Source organism: Asparagus officinalis, chromosome 8, assembly GCF_001876935.1.
Source record: "Asparagus officinalis chromosome 8, Aspof.V1, whole genome shotgun sequence".
Lineage (NCBI taxonomy): Eukaryota > Viridiplantae > Streptophyta > Magnoliopsida > Asparagales > Asparagaceae > Asparagus > Asparagus officinalis.
The window spans coordinates 88769373-88789532 of record NC_033801.1 but is presented as its reverse complement, the minus strand read 5'-3'; positions in this window follow the sequence as shown (position 1 = coordinate 88789532).

The window sequence follows — 20160 nt, the reverse complement described above, 5'->3', positions numbered from 1 at the left end:
ATGGAGCAGTTATTTCATGAATAATTTCATTCTCTTCACAGAATTGTTTTAATTCATTAGAAGTGTACTCACCACCTCTATCTGATCTTAGTATTTTAATTTTCCTATCCAACTGACTGCTTTATATATTTTAAATTTGTTTATGACTTTATCTTTGGTCTTAATTAAGTAGAGGTAATAATATTTAGAGCAATCATCTATAAAAGTTACAAAATATTTGTTACCTCCTCTAGTTGTTCTTCCTGAATCACAAACATCACTATGGATGAATTCTAATATCTCAGAATCTTTATCAATAGTTTTAAATGGTTTCTTAGGAAGTTTGGCTTCTACACATATTTCACATTTTTCATCATCTTTTATATTAAGCTTTAGAATTATATTGAGATGCATCAATCTTTTAATTAAATTATAATTCACATGTCCTAATCTTTGATGCCAAGTGATGGAAGGTTCAATATTCAAAGCTATTGGAGATGCAAGAGTAGAATTCTTAACATTCAATTTAAAAAGACCATCACATAAGAAACCTTTTCCAATGAAGTTCAATCCCTTAGTTATTACAACTTTATTTGATTCAAAAACAAGTTTGTAGCCTTGTTGCACTAATAAAGATCCGCTAATTAGATTTCTCCTAATATCTGGTACATGATGGACATCCTGCAGGATCAGAGTCTTATCCAAAGTCAGCTTTAGGTTGATCCGACCTATTCCAGTTACAGGAGCCACATTATTATTTCCCATTGTCCCAGTTTCTCTACTTGAGACCTGATAGGTGGAAAACAAAGATTGATTAGAGCAAACGTGAATATTAGCTCCAGTGTCAATCCACCAATCATTTTGCTTGAAAGGTCATGTTTACTTCAGGGGTGAAGAGAACAGACCTGAAAGTAGTCTCAGCTGAACTGGAAGTCACCATGTTTACTTGTGACTTATTAGGTGGAGGTCCTCCATTCCTAGGCTTGGGTGGTTTTGTCTTCTTGTAAAAGCAGTCCTTAGCAAGGTGGTTGGTTCGTCCACAAACGAAACAGGCTCGACGTTCAGCTCCTTCCTTCTTTTGAAAGTGGATAGGGTTTTTATTTTGATGAAAGGATTTCTTCTTAAACGTTTTATTTTGATTTTGATGGAAGGGACGTTTCTTGTGTTGGGGAAAGGGTTTGGATTCAACATTGTTTACTTTGGGTTCTTTAGGTTCGGATTTTGTATTTTTCTCCCTGATTCTATGTTGCTCTTCAATTCTAATGGAATTCAATACTTGCTCTAGTGTAAGATCTCCTTGGGTATGGTTAAGGTTTTTGGCAAAATCTGATCAGGACTCGGGAAGTTTGTCAATAAGACAGGCTATCTGAAACGCTTCATCTAAGATAGATCCATTCACTTTTAATTGGTGAACTATATGTTCAAATTCATGAATTTGCTCATTCATTGGTTTAGAATCTACCATTTTAAATTTGTTAAAATCAGAAGCTTTAAATCTTTTAATTCCCATATCATCTAAACCATACTTTTTCTCTAGGGTTTCCCACAGAACTTTAGCATTAGTGATAGTATAATATATATCATATAACCTATCAGATAAAGCTCCTAAGATTCTGTGTAGACAATGATACTCTATTTCTTGAGGTGTTCTTGGGATAGGAATGGAATCTGTGGAGGAAGATGAGGAAGATTGCCTAGTAACTGGTCTAGATGAAGATGGGTTATCTGGTTCTATAGCTGTTATTAGATGTAGGGTTGTTAACCAAAATCTCATTTGGTTTTGCCAACGACGAAAATTATTCCCATCAAACTTCTCTGGTTTAGCAGACATAACTTCACTTGTAGCCATAATCTGATGATGAATGAATAATTTTGTTATTATAATGCAACAGATATGATTAAAACATTCAAGCAACAGAATCAAGTGTAGCATGTCGGTTGTAGACTGTATTAACATAACAAACATAATATGAAACAGAATACTAAACGTGCTAAGCATGATATTATTCTAAACAGCAACAATTAGATTCTTGGATTGTTAGGAATATAAGCTGTTTAGACAAAGATTAACACGAATTAAGTTTTAAATAATTGATTATTAAATCAGATAATATCAGATAAATATTATAATTCAGAAATATAATTGAATCAAATGAAAGTAAATAAAAGTTAGAAATACGGCCTGATGATCGAGGCGTGCAAGCACTGTCCCAAGAATCTAATTGCCTCCTCTCGTACAGGGCTACGCGGCAAAAGTTCCTGGAGATACAACGACCCTCGGTCAGGCGACCTCCTTCTCGTTGGCACGAGCTTCAAGAAGGCTTTGCGAATACTTTTCAACTTTCAGGGACCCAGCAGAATATAATAGCAAATATTTTGAAGAGAAGAAGAGAAGAGAAGCTCGTTTGTAATTCTGTGTCTTTAGCCCTCTGCAGGTGTTGGTTTTTATAGGGAAAAACCAGCCGTTACAAATCCCGCACTGTACTACAACTCTTGCAGGTTTAGGTCCTTTTATAGGGGAAAAACAGCCGTTATTCATAAACCGCAGTTAATACGTTTTTAATCACGTTAATAAATCTTAGCCGTTATAAATCAAAACATTTCCGTTACATAATAAATTCGCAAAATATTTATCACGTTTTTTTAATCACATTAATAAATCTTAGCCGTTACAAAATATTTCTGTTACAAAATAAATCACGTTTTTATCATGTTATAAATGTTAATCATGGTTTTTAATTAGCAAAAATAAAAATAAAAATATAGCAGATTAAGGGCCCATTAATCCGGAGCTGCATTCGTGTCCGCAGGTCGTGGGCGCGCACCACCCGACCCGACCCGAACCCGAGCTCGAGCCCGGCCCGGCCGGCGCGCGCGTGTGTGGTGTGGAGCATAGCCTTTATTTTCTTCTAGGCATGAGAGAGAAGGGAAAGGCTTATAAACACCCTTCCTTCCTATTCCATTTCCTATGTGGGACTAAACTTTTTCTCTTTTCCTCTACAAACCCAAGTTTTAAGTTACAACTCCAACACAATGTAATAGCAGGATGATATCTTCGAAAAGAGGAGAAGAAGAGAAGACTTTTGTTGTAAATCTGTAATTTAACCCTCGCAGCTATAGGTCCTTATAAAGGATGAAAGTCGCTAAGATCCATAATTCTCGCAGCCAAATGTTTAACACATTTTAACTGTAGAAATTTACAAAATAAAAATCTAAAATATAGCAGGTTAAGGGCCCCTCAATTCGGAGCTACATTCGTGTTCGCAGGTTGTGGGCGCGCGCCTCTCAACCCGAGCATTGCCCGGTTCGGTTCAGCGTGCATGTGTGTGGTGTGGAGCATAACCCATGTTTTCTTCTAGGCATAGGAGAGAAAGGAAAGGCTTATAAACAACCCTTATTCCCATCTCCTATCCAATGTGGGACTAAACTTCCCCACTCCAAAATCAAGTTTTAAGTTATAACTCCAATAATCCCCCAGATAACTTAAAACTTAGAATAACTCAAAAATAAGAGTAAAAGAAGAACTTTGAAAACAAGATTGCTGGTTCCCTTATACTATGTAATAGGTGGAGGTACCTTTCGGTTTGAACATTCACTTAGTAACGATTGTATAGATCCGTGAGAGCTTGGTGGACTATGCCTTGAACTAGTCCCATTTATTGGATTTTTACAAAAAGCACACATAGTATAGTTTTGAAGAATTCTAAGCAGGTTGCGCTATTATCGGTCTTGCACATGTATCTTTCATGTGTGTTACTAGGGAGCAGCCCTGATCCCATAGCCGCGGCCTCACAACTACACACATATAGGTAAATCCTAATAAGGATGCGAGCAAGTAAGCATCCTGCCTCATGGGTCTTAGATTCATTAAGAGTTAAACTTAACCTTTCACTTGATCTTTATGAGCATTGATCATCCTAGGGATGGGAGCAAATGAATTCAGTGCTCCTCACAATCAATCACTTGTCTAGTTTGTTTCTACCCATTGAACCTCTGCGAGGTTGGGTTGCCACTGCAGTAGTTTTTCTTATGAGCTTAACCCCATCCCCCTCGATAATTCTAGGACCATTGCCCTATATAAGCCTTTAGTTAAGTGATCTGCAAGATTTTTCTCTGATCTTACAAAGTCTAAGGCTATTACATGGTTTTTCATCTTATATCTCAAGGATTTATGTCGCACTTTCAAGTGTCGATTCATTTTCACATTTGCATTCTCTTGATAACATTTGTCAATCGCTGACCTGCAATCACAATGAATAGAAATAGCTGGTAATGGTTTTTGTATTAATAGAATTTTAGTTAGTAAATCTTTCAACCATTCAGCTTCTATACTAGTAGTATCAAGGGCTATCATTTCTGATTTCATTGTACTTCTACCCATTATAGTTTGTTTAGTAGATTTCCATGAAATAGCTCATCCTCCTAAAAGAAACACAAATATAGTGGTGGATTTTACATCCACTGAGTCATTAATCCAATTTGTATCTGAGTAACCTTCTAATACAGATGGATAACCTTTATGATGTACACCATAATTCATAGTTCCTTTTAGATATCTTAAAATTCTTTCTAGAGCATTCCAGTGACTCTTATTAGGATTTGATGTATATCTACTAAGTCTATTTATTGCTTAGGCAATGTAAGGTCTGGTGTAATTTGTCAGGAATCCTAATAATCTAATTATTTGTGCATATTCTCTTTTTAATTGAGGAAAACATGTATTTTTCTTTAGATGTACATTAGGATCATATGGTGTAGAAACAGGTTGACCGTTTGGGTCATAAAAGTTTTTGAGGATTTTCTCTATGTAGTGTGATTGTGATAGCACATATCCATTCTCATTCTTCAAGATTTTAGTGTTTAGAATTAGGTCAGCTTGACCTAAATTTTTCATGTTAAAATTTTGTGATAAAAAGTGTTTGATATCAATTATGGTTTGTATATTATAACCAAAAATAAGAATATCATCAACATATAAGCATAAAATCACAATTTTGTTGTTATTATCTATTTTATGATATACACACTCATTTGTTTGATTGATTACAAATCTATAAGATAGTATAATCTCATCAAATTTTATGTGCCATTGTTTTGGAGCTTGTTTGAGACCATATAGTGATCTAATAAGCTTGCATATTTTCTTCTTTTGTGCAGAAGCAACAAATCCCTCGGGTTGATCCATATAAACTTCTTCATCTAAGTCTCCATTTAAAAATACAGTTTTAACATCCATTTGATGTATTATTAGTTTGTGAATGGATGCTAGAGCTATAAGGATTCTAATGGTAGTAATCCTAGCTACTGGAGAGTAGACATCAAAATAATTAATACCAGATTTTTGGGTATATCCTTTAGCTACTAGTCTGACTTTATACTTATCTATTTTCCCATCAGGTCTGAGTTTCTTCTTAAATACCCATTTACATCCTATAGTTTTGCAGCCTGGAGGAAGATCAGTTAGTTCCCAAGTCTTGTTTTGAACTATAGATTGAATCTCATTATTAATAGCTTCCTTCCAAAATAGAGCATCTATTGATTTTATTGCATCCTCAAATGTGGTTGGAGAGTCTTCTATAAGTAATGCATAGAAATCTTCATGGACATTTTCTATTCTAGTTCTCTTACTTCTCCTAGGTTCCTCTGGAGTTTCTAGTGGTCAGTTTTGGCTAGAGCTAGTTTCACCTTGGTTAGAAGTAGGATTAGAACTAGGGTTTGAATTGTTAGAGTTAGGACCTGAGTTACTTACTCTGGTTTTGTAGGGGGAAAATTATTTTCAAAGTAATGAGCATCCCTAGCTTCAACAATGATGATATTGGCTATCTCATTAATATCAGAGTTGATTATTAGAAATCCATTTGCATTACTATCAGAAGCATAACCAATAAAGATTCTATCTACAGTCTTAGGACCTATTTTCTTTCTCTTATTCTCAGGTATCTTAACCTTTGCTAAGAACCCCTACATTTTCAGGTGATCTAAATTAGGGTTTCTATTCTTCCAAATTGTGTAAGGGGTTTTATCAGAATTTTTGAATGGAATTCTATTCAGTATATGACACACAGTCATGAGGTCTTCTCCCCACAGGTTCTCTGGCACAACAGAATTAATTAACATTAAGTTTACCATGTTCATTAGTGTTCTATTCTTTCTTTCAGCTACTTCATTAGACTGAGGTGTATATGAAGCAGTTATTTCATGAATGATTCCATTCTCTTCACAAAATTGTTTTAGTTCATTAGAATTGTACTCACCACCTCTATCTAATCTAAGTATTTTAATTTTCCTATCCAATTGATTTTCAACTTCTGCTTTATATATTTCGAATTTGTTTATCACTTCGTCTTTGGTCTTAATTAAGTAGTGATAACAATATTTAGAACAATTATCTATAAAAGTTACAAAGTATTTATTACCTCGTCTAAATGCTCTTCCAGAATCACAAACGTTACTATGAATGAGTTCTAATATCTCAGAATCTCTATCAATAGTTTTGAAGGGTTTCTTAGGAAGTTTAGCTTCTACACATATTTCACATTTTTCATTATCTTTTATATTAAGCTTTAGAATTATATTGAGATGCATCAATCTTTTAATTGAATTATAATTCACGTGTCCCAATCTTTGATGCCAAGTGATAGAAGTTTCAATATTCAAAGTCATTGGAGATACAAGAGTGGAATTCTTAACATTCAATTTAAAAAGACCATCACATAAAAATCCTTTTCTAATGAAATTCAATCTCTTAGTTATTACAACTTTATTTGATTAAAAAACAAGTTTATAGCCTTGTTGCACTAACAAAGATCCGCTAATCAAGTTTTTCCTAATGTCTGGTACATGATGGACATCCTGTAGGATCAATGTCTTATCCGAAGTCAGCTTTAGGTTGATCCGAACTATTCTAGATACAGGAGCCACATTATTATTTCCCATGATCACAGTTTCTCTACTTGAGACCTGATAAGTGAAAAATAGAGATTGATTAGAGCAGACATGAATGTTAGCTCCAGTGTCAATCCACCAATCATTTGCTTGAAATGTCATATTTACTTCAGGGGTGAAGAGAACAGACCTGAAAGCAGTCTCAGCTGAACTGGAAGTCACAATGTTTACTTGGGTCTTATTTGGTGGAGGTCCTCCCTGCCTAGGCTTGGGTGGTTCAGTCTTCTTGTAAAATCAGTCCTTAGTGAGGTGGTTGGTTCGTCCACAAACGAAGCATGCTCGACGTTCAGCTCCTTCATTGTTTTGAAAGTGGACATGGTTCTTATTTTGATGATAGGATTTCTTTTTAAACGTTTTATTTTGATTTTGGTGGAAGGGACGCTTCTTGTGTTTGGGAAAGGGTTCGGATTCTACATTGTTTACTTTGGTTTCAGATTCTGTTACATTTTTCTGCCTGAGTCTATGTTGCTCTTCAATTCTAATGGCATTCAACACTTGATCAAGGGTAAGATCTCCTTGGGTATGACTAAGGTTTTTGGCAAAATCTGACCAGGCTTCAGGAAGTTTATCTATAAGACAAGCTATCTGAAATATTTCATCTAAGATAGATCCATTCATTTTTAGTTGATGAACTATGTGTTCAAATTCATGAATTTGCTCATTCATTGGTTTGGAATCTACCATTTTAAATTTGTTAAAATCATAGGCTTTTAATCTTTTAATTCCTATATCATCAAAACATATTTCTTCTCTAGTATTTCCCACAGAACTTTAGCATTAGTGATAGAGTAATAGATGTCGTATAATCTATCAGAAAAGGCTCCTAATATTCTGTGCAGGCAGTGATATTCTATCTCTTGAGGTGTTCTCGGGATAGAAATGGAATCTGCAGCGGAAGCTTGCCTAGTGATTGGTCTAGAGGAAGATAGGTTACCAGGTTCAATGATTGTTATCAGATTTAGGGCCGTTAACCAAAATCTCATTTGGTTTTGCTAAGGGTGCAAATTATTCCCATCAAACTTCTCTGGTTTAGCTGACAGGATTTCACTTGTATCCATAATCTGATAATGAATGAATAATTTTGTTATTATAATGCAACAGACATAATTGAAGCATTCAATCAACATAATCATCAAGTAGTATAACATGTCGTTTTATGAAATGTAGACAACATTATCATAAGAAACAGAATACTAATCATTATACTATTCTAAACAACGGAATTAGATTCTTGGATTGTTAGGAAATTAGTTACTGTTTAGACTGTAATTATCATGAAATGCATATTAAGAATCAAAAATTTAAACAGGGTTTAAGAATATAGCCTGATGATCGAAGCGTGCAAGGTATTGTCCCAAGAATCTAATTGCCCCCTCTCGTATAGGGTTATGCGACAATAGATCTCAGAGATACGACGACCCTCGATCAGGCGATCTATTTCTTGTCTGCACGAGCTTCAAGAAGGCTTTGCAAAATCATCAAGACTTTCAGAGAACCATCAATGTAACAGCAGGATGATATTTTTGAAAAGAGGAGAAGAAGAGAATAGATTTTTTGTAAATATGTAATTTAACCCTCGCAGCTATAGGGTCTTATATAGGATGAAAATCACTGTTTAGATCCACAAAACTCACCCTTTAGATCCACAGATCTCGAAGCCATGACCCATATGTAAAGGCATTATCCTTTTCATCTGCTTCCTCATCTGAGCAATCCTTGTTGTGATGTCCTAGCTTTCCATTTGGGTTCTGCAATCCTCTTGAATAAAAGGGGAATGACCCTACGCAGAGGCTTATTGATCTCCATGTTCACTCTAACTTTGAGAAAAATGAACCCATCTCGTTTCTTCTCCTCCAACATATGTCTCTACCACCGGACCTAATTTTCCTCCTAATTTTTTTTCCCATATCTTTCATCCTACATCCTAGTAGGAGATTATAAAATTGAACCCAAAATAAAGATATATTCATCTTTATTTTTATAGGTTGTTTGCATTTCTCATAATCTCTCAAAACCATTAAACTATTATCAAAATACCATGGAGAACCCTTTTATAATTTTCTGTATATCTGCCATCAAATTGAATTTGAAAAGGAATAAGTTTAGGCCAATACTCTTCATCTGTACACCCCTCTTTGGTCCTTAAAGATTCCTCATCATGACTTAGGAAGGAGTTTTTAGCATAGAATGGCCTGACTTTTAGGAGTTTCCCAACAAGAATCAATTTTTCTGTCTTCTCCAAAATAGTTCTCTTCTTCTTCAATTTCTATGTCATCCTTCTCCTCCTTTGCGAGGGATTGTTTGCTCCAGAGTTCTTCTAGATTATCTTCCATAACCACAGAACCCTAACAAGGCTTGAGAAACGAGCAATATTCTAATCACCTAAGACGATACCATCCTAACCCTAGATTTATTGAGAAGTAGAGGTCTCAAAACCAAACAAAAGTGATAATTAGGAGAAAAAATGGGAACGTACGAAAGCTATCAAGAAAAACCTCATGGCGCGAAAAAGATAAAATAGACAGATCTAGATAGAATGACAAAACAAGAACAAACCAGGCTATATACAACCATCACTAGCTAGAGAGAATTAATGAGAGAAAGCGGTTGAAGGCTTGACCGGAACACCCCTAGGCACCTGGGATATGGCTCTAGATTGCAAGAGGCAGGAAACCTTATACGAGTAGAGACCGAAAACCCTAGACCTTTAGGAAGGATACTGCTGCCTTTCTTAATCGTATTTTTCAACATTTTGTTTTGTTCAAGAGAGTTTTAATCTGTTTTTAGGCTTAAAAGAAAAGACAATAATGTGCAGTNCAACCAATAATAATAATTCACTACCCATAATCCGTTTCTTTAGCATTGTGGGGCTGGGTATGGTGTCATCTCCTAGGCAATAAATGTTCTATGTACACTCCTATTCTCATGAAATGCACCATGTTTTGGCTATTCTATTATGTCTAAATAAATAAACCACCCACTATTGCAACGTTTATAACGTCTGCAATAAAACCTATTCAATCCTTGTAGCGTTTGTAACGTACAAAATGTTCATCTAGTTTTAAATGAGCATATGCAAAACGTTTAAGCTGTTTAGAATTTGAGATTCTAGCGATCTGAAGAAGCAGTCGAGGTGTTCACAAGAAGAGAGCGCTTCTTTGGACTACAGCCGTCTCATCCTCGAAAGTACTGTGCAGACCCAATGCTACCGTAGATGGAGTATAGTTTTTTCAATGCCAGTCCTCTATTAAGAGGATGATTCAGCACTTCTGTAAAGTATTTCTAACTTGAAGTGATTTAATAAGATGTTTCTAACTTTCTGCTCTTTTCTTTCATTCCTGTATGGTTTGTTCTGTACTATTTTGGATTTGTTTTTATGCTTAATTTTTCCAACAATCTTGAAGAAACTAGTATTATTTGAAGTTATGTCATTTGTTTTTGGAGTTGGTTCATATGCCTCAAAGATGGATATGTCTGGAATGCCTGAAAAGTTTGTTGAATAGTTCTTCAAACGTTGGCAACAATGTATGAAGATCTGGCTGACTACTAAGTGGCTGTTAGCAATGATATTATCAGAATGCCCAAAACTAGATGAAAATTATCCTAATAGTGCAGATAAAATTGCAAAGTGGACGGAGAATGACCAAATAGCCAGAGGATGCATTTTGTTTGCTCTGTCCAATGTGTTCTTCGATGTCTATTGTTCTTCTTCGTCCACTGCAAAGGCATTATGAGATGAACTGGACAGAAATATAATACTAAAGACCTCGGTCTTGAAAAATATTCTGTGTTCAAGTTCTTAAAGTTTCAATTGGTCGAGGGTAAATCTGTAACAGAACAAACACATGAACTTCTGTTCATTCTTCATGCTCTACGAGAAGCTAAAATGAAGCTTCCTGAAAAAGTTCAAGTTATGTGTCACGCCCCGGGCCCACGAGCTCGTTGGCGCGTGCAAGCTGTGGGACACACCAAGAGTAACTCGATGTTGGCTAAAGTCCACTGTCAAAATGCTAGCACTAGTTGTTCTTGGGCATTGAGCTTCTCTATTTAAGCCACTAATATTTCTTCACACTAGTCCATATGAGAATGTCACAATCATCCCACCTTACAAAGATGACGTGCTCGTCATCACAATATAACAATTGACACATTCCATGATCACTATCAGGCAATGTCAACTCTAGAGGTGGCTCCTAAGGGCTTTAGAGGTGGCTCTCATCGCATCCACACAGTGTAGCACTTAGCCCCGTAAAGTACTTAGCTTCACACTTCTAACTAGCAATTACTCTAATACCATTTGTCATACCCCGGGCCTACGGGCCCGTTGGCACGTGCAAGCCGTGGGACCCACCAAGAGCAACTCCATGTTGGCTAAAGTCCACTGTCAAAATGCTAGCTCTAGTTGTTCTTGGGCCTTGAGCTTTTCTATTTAAGTCACTAATATTTTTTCACACTAGTCCATGTGGGGGTGTGACATTATGGCAATCATCGAGAAATTTCCTAATACTTGGGAGACTTTTGGAATGTCTCTCAAGCATCATAAGGAAAAGATAAATCTTGATGACATGATAATTGCCATAGCTACCGAGGAAGCGCATAAGAATAGAAATATGTTGTGCCTGTTGAGCATTAACCTAAAGCAAATGTTATAACTTCTAGGAAAAAGATTAAAAACAAACCTAATGGCAAACCTGATGACAAAATCAAAGCCAAATCTAAGATCCAAAAGAAACCAAATTAAAAACAAACCTAATGGCAAACCTGATGACAAAATCAAAGCCAAATCTAAGATCCAAAAGAAACCAAAAGCAAACAAACCATGAATCTAAGATCCAAAAGAAACCAAAAGCAAACAAACCATGTTAGAATTGTGGATAGGCTGGACATTGGGCTAAAGCTTGTCCTACAAAGAAAGCTAAAGCCAATCCAGGGTCCACTAGTGTGCCTCAGGTTAACATGGTTATGACTGAGCCTACTGGATCCATAGAAGGGTATGTTTCTATTAACCCCGAATTACTAAATATTTATGAACCAAATGAATGGTTGGTAGACACTGGTGCAAACACACACATTTGTTTTGACAAATTACTGTTTGTGTCTTACCACCTGCAAATGGAAATACTATGAAGATGGGGAACCAAACTACATCTAAAGTGTTAGGATATGGATGAGTGGACCTAAAGTTTCCTTCAGGGCGAGTTCTATCATTACACAGGGTGCATCATATTCATGTTGTTTGACGTAATATTATCAGTGGTTCATGTTTAGTTAGGGAGGGTTATGAGCTTTCTTTTAAATGTAATAAAGTAGTTATGTCACATGCTGGATCTTTTATTTTTAAAGGCTGTGATTCTAATGGAATGTATAAGGTTAGAGCAGAACTTGTTCTTAATTCTGAAATAAATAAATTTTTTGTTTTTAATTATCCTGTTAGCAATAATATAGAATCATATGATATTTGGCACAAATGTTTTGGTCATATTAATTTTAATTCTGTAAAAAGAATGACACTACTCGAAACATGACTTTTAGCGACGGAAAAATCCATCGCTAAAAGTCAAAAATCTGTCGCTAAAAGTTTTAGCGATGGAAAAAAAAATTCTGTCGCCAAAATACCGTCAGTACATTGAGGGTAGCTAAAATCACTTTTAATGATGGAAAATCCATTGCTAAAAGTCAGTGATGGGATATTAGTGACGGTCTATTTGTCGCCGTATTTTTTTTTAAAAAATAAAAAAAATATTAGCGACAGAATTTCCGTCGCTAAAAGCTGTATTAGCGACGGAATTTCCGTCGCTAAAGGTTGTATATATTATTGGAATTCTTTTTTCCGTATCTGTTTTCCATTGCTAATATAGATTTTAACGATGGAAATTCCGTCGCTAAATATTGTATTTATTATTAAATTCTTTTTTCCGTATCCGTTTTCCGTTGCTAATATAGCTTTTAGCGATGGAAAATCCATCGCTAATAATAGCCAAAAATTTTTAAAAAAATATTTTAAAAATTGAAAAAAGCCTGTACAATATCGATAATAATTTTAAAAATCTTGTTCAATCAGCAGTATAATATTCAATCTCACGCATATATCACACAAATATATCAATAAAAACAAATAAAAGTTTCCCGACACGTACATAATAAATATTGTTTATACAACACAAGAAATTGTTTTCAAAGTTAAATTAATTACAATCAATTCTCCTGATCATCATCATCATCCTCAACACCAGCTGCATTATGACTACCCCCGGCTGCACCTTGTGAAGAAGTCCCGGCCTGCAAATATAAATCAAACGTTAACGAGGGTGTGTAACCGTTAATAAGAGTGTGCAAATATAAATATAATTCCCCTAATACCACAACACAATAACACAACACAGTACAACACAATACCAAAACACCACAACACAACAACACAACACCACAGCACAACACAGCACCTACACTACACAATACAACACAACACTATACAATATAACACAACAACACAACACAACACAACAAAACTATAACTACAACAACAACAACAACAACACCACAAATCCCCCAACCCCACCCACCAACACCCCCCACAAACCAATCACATAACGACCACCACAACACAACACCACAACCACTACACACGCACGCACCACCAATACCACCATCACATAAAAACATTATAAGTATATATTTTGGGCTTTGTGTTAGGGTTAGAGTTAGGGTTTGTGTGTAACAGTTTGTATCAATGTGTATCGGTGTGTATGATATCATTTAGTCACGAACAAAATTCATAACTAAGTAAGAATTATATATTTAATTCGTTTAATTAAAAATAAGTAAAGTATATATATTACCTGATCCGACATAAACCATCTTCGGTATGCCTCCTGAGCCTCCTGAGGTAGAGTCGACATGAATTATGTGAACTCCAATTCTCTCTGCTCCCGGCGCCTCCGTTCTTCCTTCGCAATCCACTGATATGTTGTTTGATGTGACTGCCAATCTTCAATCGCTTTCAATCGCTTTTCAACTGCTGCTCCACCGAGACTCCTTACCAAAGTTGGGGTATATACGATTGATGTGCTTTCATGCCTCACCGTTAGCCTGATGTCTCAATTTCCCATCCTCTTTACGGTCGGTCGAATACCATCGCATATTCTCAGCCAGCTCGACAGACATAAAAAACCTCTGCAGCCTAGGAATAATTAGAAAATATCGAAGAACCTTCACAGGGATTCTACTTTGCTTATTGGATGAACCGCCTTCGGATGTGCTTTTATGTTCTTTCCAACGTGATACATGACACGCCGGACATTCCTCCAGAGCTTCATTACTCTTATTGTACATGATGCAGTCATTAGGACATGCGTCTATCTTCTTGTAATTAAGCCCTAGCGTATCAACAATCTTGTGAGCTTCGTAAGAGGTTGCGGGGATGCTCTTCTCGCCGCCTGGAATGACTTTCCTGAGCAAGTCTAATAACATCTCAAAATGTGTAACAGCCATCCCACTTAGTGTTTGGATATGAAGAAGCCTCAGCATAAAAGAAAGCCTTGTGAACTCCTTGCATCCCTCTAATAACGGTGACTCGTTTTCTTCAACAAGTCTCATCAATCGGTTTACATCTTGAAACATATCAGTAGTGTTGACATCACTTGAAGACGGCGCGACAAGAATATCTTCCAACATTTTAGTCGTGTCAACTGTCTGATTGTCGACATCAGTGAACTCTTCCTCTAATTGCATCACCGGGACGCCTTCACCGTGATGACTCCAAAATACATAAGAGCTATCAAATCCATTGATTGACAGATGGAAACTTACGTCACTCCTAGTGAGCATTTTACCATTCTTGCAATTCCTACAAGGATAGAAAATCGACCCGCTCAGCGACCAAAGAGGGTTGGTGTCAGAGTAGGCTAAGAAGGCTTCTATTCCATCCTTGTATCGGGTGTCTAGATGCCTCCGATCATGTGGTATGCTCATGAACAATTTGTCAGGAACTGTCTGCATCTAGAATTTAAAATTTAATGGATGTGAACATATCCCTACATATATCATTTTTAGTTAGGACAAATGTGTGTGACCGGCTATCAGAGGAAGGCTTCTATCCCATTAGATATGTAAACGTGACGTGTATATGTATTTATGTGTGTTCAAGTGTACATATATCATTTTTATTTAGGACAAATGTGTGTGACCGGCTGTCAGAGGAAGGCTTCTATCCCATTAGGTATGTAAATGTGACGTGTATATGTATTTATGTGTGTTCAAGTGTACTATCATTTCATCAAAATTTCGACAGCACCTACCCGTTGTTCTCCGAGTATATTGTAGTGGGAAGGATATACTCCTGCATATCCCTCCGATATTTGTACACGGAGAACAACGAGTAATCGCCGCCGAAACTCTGACAAAATGAAAGTACACAAGAACACACGTAAATACATATACACGTTACGTTTACATACCTAACCCGTCCACACTGGACAGATCCAATAAATATTTATATATAAGTCCCCCCATCACATTCGCGTACGAAAAGGTTGTTCGGACCGAACACGATGGTCTCGTATCCGCCAACCATCCTGTACGCGTATGTGATTGGTAAATAAAGAGATTATATATAGTATTTATTGGACGGGGAATTCTACGGCTCGTAAATATGTGTGTACAGTTCCTATGTAATTAGCGATGTAATAGTTATGCTAACCTTCAACGTAACCCTCATTGTAACCCTTAATGTAACCATCACCTAACCCTAACCCCCGACCTCGCCCTCTCGTTCACCCAAACTCTAACCCTAAACCTCACCCTCAACCAAACATAACCAACCCCTAACCCTCGCCCTCGCCATACCCATAACCCTAACCCTCGCCCTCCCCATAACCCCTCGCCCTCGCCCTCACCCTCTCCCTCACGTTAACCCTCACCCTCACCCTCACCCAAACATAACCAACCCCTAACCCTCACCCTCGCCATAACCCCTCGCCCTCACCCTCTCCCTCACCCTAACCCTAACTCTAACCCTCACCCTCACCCTCACCCTCACCCAACCCTAAACCTCGCCTAATCCTAACCCTAACCCTCACCTAACCCTCGCCTAACCCTAACCCTAACCCTCACCCAACCCTAACCCTAACCCTCACCCAACCCTAACCATAACCCTCGTCTAACCCTAACCCTAACCCTAACCCTCGTCTAACCCTAACCCTAACCCTAACCCGTATTAAATTTAATTTTTTATATTATAATTTCATCAAAATGAATATTTTTATTAGGGTTTGGGTTTTTTCCACAATATTTTTATTTTTCAAAAATTAAACTCTAATTGTAATTAAAAATTATAATTAATAAATTCAAAACTAAAAAAAATAAATCTCTCTTAATTTCCCCCCTACATAACCTTCTCTCTGTCTCTCTCTCGTCGGAAAGAGAGAGGGCGGCAGCGACGGCGGCTCGTCGGCGGTTCGGATCCGGTGAAGAGAACGAGATGGGGGGAGAGGAGGGGGGAATGAGGAGAGAGAGGGTGAAATGAGGAGAGGGGGTGAATTGAGAGAGGGATTTGGGGATAAATCCCTCTCTCGGGCGCCGGCTTCCCAAAAAATTTGGGCACGCCCATGCCCAGTTTTTTCCCCCGAAAAGTTCTTTAGCGACGGAAATTTCCGTCGCTAAAGAACTTTTTAGTGACGGAAATTTGCCGTCGCTAAAATTCCGTAGGGAAAAATAAAGCGACGGAAAATTTCCGTCGCTAATATGTCCATTTCTGTCGGCAAAAAAGTTTTACCGACGGAAATATAGCGACGGAATTTTCCGTCGCTATAACCTTACATATAGCGACGGAAATTTCCGTCGCTATATTTCCGTAGGCAAACCCTATTTTCTAGCTGTGTGATGAATCTTAATATGATTCTAAAACACTCTTTAGATCATAGTAAGAAATGTCAAGTATGTGCAACAACTAAACAAACAAGGAAGCCTTTTCAATCGGTTGATAGAAATTCTGAGTTGCTTGATTTAGTTCATACTGACATTTGTGAATTTAATAGTATTTTGAACAAAGACATGAAGAAATATTTTATCACCTTTATAGATGAGTATAGCAAATATTGTCATGTTTATTTGCTTAAAACTAAAGATGAGGCTCAAGAAAAATTTATCATTTTTAATAATGAAGCTGAAATCCAAACTGGTAAGAAACTTAAAAGGTTAAGATCTGATAGAGGTGGAGAATATACAACAAATGAGTTTACTATTCTATGTTAATCTTTTGGCATAGTGCTTGAGGAAACTGCTCCTTATTCTCCCCAGTCTAACGGTGTAGCTGAACAAAAAAATAGAACCTTAAAAGATATGATTAATAGTCTACTTGAAAGTTCAGGACTTCTTAAATATATGTGGGGAGATGCTTTGAATACGACTTGCCATATTCTGAATAGAGTCCCTCAGAAACATAAAGAAAGTAGTCCATTTGAACTTTGGAGAGGTCGAAAGACAAGCTTGAAATACCTTAATGTGTGGGAGTGTCTAGCAAAAGTGCTAATACCAGAACACAAGGGAAAGAAGCTAGGTCCTAAGACAGTAGACTCTATCTTTTTGGGTTATGTAGAAAACACCTATGCTTTGAGATTCTTAGTGATCAAATTTGAAATCCCAAGCATAGATGTTAATACAATTATTGAATTTCGTGATGTAATATTTTTTGAGGATGTTTTCCCTATGAAAACTGGCATGACTCAAAATATTTCTAGTGAAAATCCAGTATTTGTCTCAACTTTCATTCCTGATCATGTGGAAAGGATGAAAAATATAGGGGCGGATAGTTCTAAATCTAAATCTGAAAGATCAGATGATTTACATGAACCTAAAAGGGGTAAGAGAGCTAGGATCATCAAGGATTTTGGAAAGTGACTTTGTCACTTACAATATCGAGGAGTATCATATTTCCTACAAAATCTGCTATGGCCTTGAAAGAGGCTAAACAGTGGAAGGAAGCTGTCAAAAGTGAAATGAATTCTATTGTCTCTAATGTGACATGAGAGTTAGTTGACCTTCCTCCTGGGTGTAAGATAATTGGGTCTAAATGATTTTTTAAATGAGAAATGATACCAGATGGAATCGTAGAAAAATTTAAGGCCAGATTTGTTGCTGAGAGGTTCAAACAATTTGAAGGAATTGATTTCTTTGACACATACTCTTTAGTTGCCCGAATGACTACATTCAGAATGCTTATAGCATTAGCTTCAATATATGATTTTACAATCCACCAGATGCATGTAAAAACTGTTTTTCTTCATGGTTTTCTTAAAGAAGAGATTTATATTGATCAGCCTGAGGGATTTGTAGCACCTGGAAATGAAAGAAAAGTGTGTAAGCTTGTGAAGTCTCTATACGGACTTAAACAAACCCCTAAAAAATGGTATAAAAGGTTTGATACAACAATCACTAATTTTGGTTTCAAAATGATTTAGTCTGATAAGTGCGTTTCTAGCAAAGTAAAAGGTGATTCTTGTACTCTTCTATGCAAATATTCTATTGTTTGAATTTAACATTGGAATAATCAATGAGACTAAGTTATTCTTGAGTAGTAAGTTTGAAATGAAGAACATGAGAGTTGCTGACATGATTCTTGGCCTAAAACTGATAAGATCAGTTGAGGGTATAGCTATTTCTCAATCTCACTATGTTGAGAATATTATTGAGAAAGTTGGCTATAAGAATTGCAAACCCATCAAAACTCCATATAATCCTTCAGTAACTCTTTACAAGAATGAAAGTGGAGTCTCTGTATCTCAATTGAGATATTCTCGGATCATTAGAAGCTTGATGTATCTTGCAAATTGTTCGAGACCGGATATATCTTACTCAGTTTCTAAATTAAGTAGATACACTTGCTGTCCAAATAAGATACTTCAGTATTTAAAGGAAACTGTTTCCCTTGCGCTGCATTACGGCAGATTCCCTCCCATTATGGAGGGATACAGTGATGCTAGCTGGATTCCTATGGGTTCAGGTAGCAATGATTTCTATGGATTCAGGTAGCAATGGTCGTACAGGGTATGTATTTACCTTAGGTGTCGACGTTGTCGCCTAGAGATCTGTCAAACAGACTATTTTGTCTCGGTCTACATTTGAGGTAGAACTTTGCGCTTTAGACACTACTGGTTTAAAAGCTGAATGGCTTAAGGGACTTATGTCCAAGTTGCCCATGATCAGCAATCATATTCCTACAATTTCTGTACAATGTGACGATATGACCACAATTGTAAGAATTAAAAGTTCAAAGTATAACCGCAAAACTCGAGGTCATATCCAAATACGGATAAAGACTGTGAAGAAGTTTGTTGATGATGGGATAATTGTTGTGGACTTTGTTAGGTCTAAGGACAATATAGCAGATCCCTTTACAAAAGGACTAGAGTTGTCACTAGTTCTTAAATCCATGTTGATGATGAGACTGAAACCCTTACCTAACTCATCGACAATAGCAACCCAACCTATCTAAGTGGAGATCCCACAAAGTAGGTTCAATGTGGTAATAACAAACTATTGGGTGAGTTAAACATCTAATCATAGATTGATACTTTGTATCTGAGTCTATCATCATGTATACCTAGAAGGTGTTGATAACTGCTAGTATAGTAAGAGTGTTTCGACTCTGGATAGGATCAAGTCTTTAAGACAAGATGCAAGCAGTGCATCCCTAGAGATGCCCAACTATATGAACATAAGTGTGTGGCCGCAATTAGAGGAAGTAGGTTATTCCTTAAAATTGTTCATGAAAAGGATAAGGACGCATGACCATAATGCGTCAAACCTAAAGATTGCTTCTATAGCCTATATCGTGTTCTTACCAATAAATACCACCACATTAAAGGTTCAAGTTCAAGACATAGTTTCACTTCATGCCTGTGGTGATAAAATTGGATAACTATAGGGAAGGTTCAAATCGGAAGATACCTTCTCTGAAAGCATGATATGTAAAATCTTTATTACTTTCAGCTATGGAATTATGGGGGATTGTTGAAATAAATGAATCTTTGAGGGGTTTAATGGAAAGATATCATTTAATGTTTGGATTCTATAGCTAAAAATTAAAATGTGTTTAATTAGTAGTATGTGAGTTTTAGTTCCACGTTGGCTAATTAAATGCACTTAGTTGGTTTAAATTAACACACATATTATTTGTGGCAAAACAAATGTGTTAGTATTATATGCCTGTATTGGTATATAAGCGAGCGGGCACGTGCA